This window comes from Myxocyprinus asiaticus, chromosome 5, assembly GCF_019703515.2.
Source record: "Myxocyprinus asiaticus isolate MX2 ecotype Aquarium Trade chromosome 5, UBuf_Myxa_2, whole genome shotgun sequence".
In the NCBI taxonomy this organism is placed as follows: domain Eukaryota; kingdom Metazoa; phylum Chordata; class Actinopteri; order Cypriniformes; family Catostomidae; genus Myxocyprinus; species Myxocyprinus asiaticus.
The window spans coordinates 4,079,182-4,081,681 of NC_059348.1; the positions used below are offsets into that span (position 1 = coordinate 4,079,182).

The 2,500-nt window shown below is 43.7% G+C and overlaps 3 non-coding genes across 3 annotated transcripts; all 3 read left to right on the top strand.

Moving 5' to 3' along the window:
• Positions 1-81: 81 nt before the first annotated feature.
• trnam-cau (transfer RNA methionine (anticodon CAU)) lies at positions 82-153 on the top strand. Its single transcript has one exon. It is a non-coding gene; the product is annotated as a tRNA-Met (tRNA).
• A 428-nt stretch (positions 154-581) lies between these two features.
• trnam-cau (transfer RNA methionine (anticodon CAU)) lies at positions 582-653 on the top strand. The gene has a single exon. It is a non-coding gene; the product is annotated as a tRNA-Met (tRNA).
• Positions 654-818: 165 nt separating this feature from the next.
• trnam-cau (transfer RNA methionine (anticodon CAU)) lies at positions 819-890 on the top strand. Its single transcript has one exon. It is a non-coding gene; the product is annotated as a tRNA-Met (tRNA).
• The last annotated feature ends 1,610 nt before the right edge of the window (positions 891-2,500 follow it).

A 2,500-nucleotide genomic window follows, 5' to 3' on the forward strand; every position in this document is an offset into this window, starting at 1 on the left:
AATGGAAATGTAAAAATACTTTGCTCTGATTTACATTTTTCTAAAAGACAGCAAGCCACTTGGAAAGCAACTCAGTGGGAAAGCAGAGTGGCGCAGCGGAAGCGTGCTGGGCCCATAACCCAGAGGTTGATGGATCGAAACCATCCTCTGCTGAATGTGTTCTACTTCAGCACAAGCGCAACTTTTGGAAAGGAAAAGTTGCAACAGTGCAAGACTGAAGCCAAGTAGTTTTCAACAAACCTTAACAATGGAAATGTAAAAATACTTTTCTCTGATTTACATTTTTCTAAAAGACAGCAAGACACTTGGAAAGCAGCTCAGTGGGATAGCAGCTCAGCAGGAAAGCAGAGTGGCACAGCGGAAGCGTGCTGGGCCTGTAACCCAGAGGTTGATGGATCAAAACCATCCTCTGCTAAGTGTGTTTCACTTCAGCCCATGCACAAATCTTGGAAAAGAATAGGTGCAAGACTAAAGCCAAGTAGTTTTCAACAAACCTTAACAATGGAAATGTAAAAATACTTTTCTCTGATTTACATTTTTCTAAAAGACAGCAAGCCACTTGGAAAGCAACTCAGTGGGAAAGCAGAGTGGCGCAGCGGAAGCGTGCTGGGCCCATAACCCAGAGGTCGATGGATCGAAACCATCCTCTGCTAACTGTGTTTTACTTCAGCCCATGCACAAATCTTGGAAAGGAAAAGGTGCAACAGTGAAGCCAAGTAGTTTTCAACAAACCTGAACAATGGAAATGTAAAAATACTTTTCTCTTATTTACATTTTTCTAAAAGACAGCAAGCCACTTGGAAAGCAACTCAGTGTAAAGCAGAGTGGCGCAGCGGAAGCGTGCTGGGCCCATAACCCAGAGGTTGATGGATCGAAACCATCCTCTGCTAAGTGTGTTTTACTTCAGCCCATGCACAAATCTTGGAAATGAATAGGTGCAACAGTGAAGCCAAGTAGTTTTCAACAAACCTGAACAATGGAAATGTAAAAATACTTTTCTCTGATTTACATTTTTCTAAAAGACAGCAAGCCACTTGGAAAGCAACTCAGTGGGAAAGCAGAGTGGCGCAGAGGAAGCTTGCTGGGCCCATAACCCAGAGGTCGATGGATCGAAACCATCCTCTGCTAACTGTGTTTTACTTCAGCCCATGCACAAATCTTGGAAAGGAAAAGGTGCAACAGTGAAGCCAAGTAGTTTTCAACAAACCTTAACAATGGAAATGTAAACATACTTTTCTCTGATTTACATTTTTCTAAAAGACAGCAAGCCACTTGGAAAGCAACTCAGTGGGAAAGCAGAGTGGCGCAGCGGAAGCGTGCTGGGCCCATAACCCAGAGGTAGATGGATCGAAACCATCCTCTGCTAACTGTGTTTTACTTCAGCCCATGCACAAATCTTGGAAAAGAATAGGTGCAACAGTGCAAGACTGAAGCCAAGTAGTTTTTCAACAAACCTTAACAATGGAAATGTAAAAATACTTTTCTCTGATTTACATTTTTCTAAAAGACAGCAAGACACTTGGAAAGCAGCTCAGTGGGATAGCAGCTCAGCAGGAAAGCAGAGTGGCACAGCGGAAGCGTGCTGGGCCCGTAATCCAGAGGTTGATGGATCAAAACCATCCTCTGCTAAGTGTGTTTCACTTCAGCCCATGCACAAATCTTGGAAAAGAATAGGTGCAAGACTAAAGCCAAGTAGTTTTCAACAAACCTTAACAATGGAAATGTAAAAATACTTTCCTCTGATTTACATTTTTCTAAAAGACAGTAAGACACTTGGAAAGCAGCTCAGTGGGAAAGCAGAGTGGCATGCATGCATGTGTGTGTGTGTGTGTGTTTAGTATGAGAGAGAGAGAGAGAAGTGACAGCCCTAAAGCCAATTTCACGATCGTGGGAGAGAAAGCAGCTGTTAGTTCATCGCTCAGAGATGCGATGGACAGCTTGTAAACAGTCCCACGTACTTTGACTCTTTAATGGATGAACTCAGTTTACCTGTTTCACCCGCGATGGCGAAATTGCACAACAGTCCAATTTGGTTGGACCACAATACAGCAAATCAAATTTGTGGTAATTAATACCTTGAGTATTAATAATGAGCGGACATGGCGGTCCGTAAACTGTACAAGCAAAAACCTTGAAACACAAGAATAACACACTATAATGTTCTATCTCTGCCCAGACGTAAACCTCTTACTTGAATCGCATGAGGACACAGGTAGAATGTGTTTTCCTCCGTCCTTTAACTCTGACCCGGTTCCTTGAGGCTCGGGTGATGACGGGAGGCCGTTGCCTCGCTCTGTCGGCGGGCGATACGGCTGTTGATTCTCGGCGGGCTGGCGGAGAACTCAGAAATGTCAACTTGATTGAAGATGGAAGAGAAATCTTTAATCTCTTCACTTCTGTAGGCAAACGGATGAAGATGCGAATTGCTCAGCGGTCTCCTTCGGATCTGTTAGAGTGTTCGGTTGAACACAGAGTAATCTCAAATCGTCTAGCGAGATGG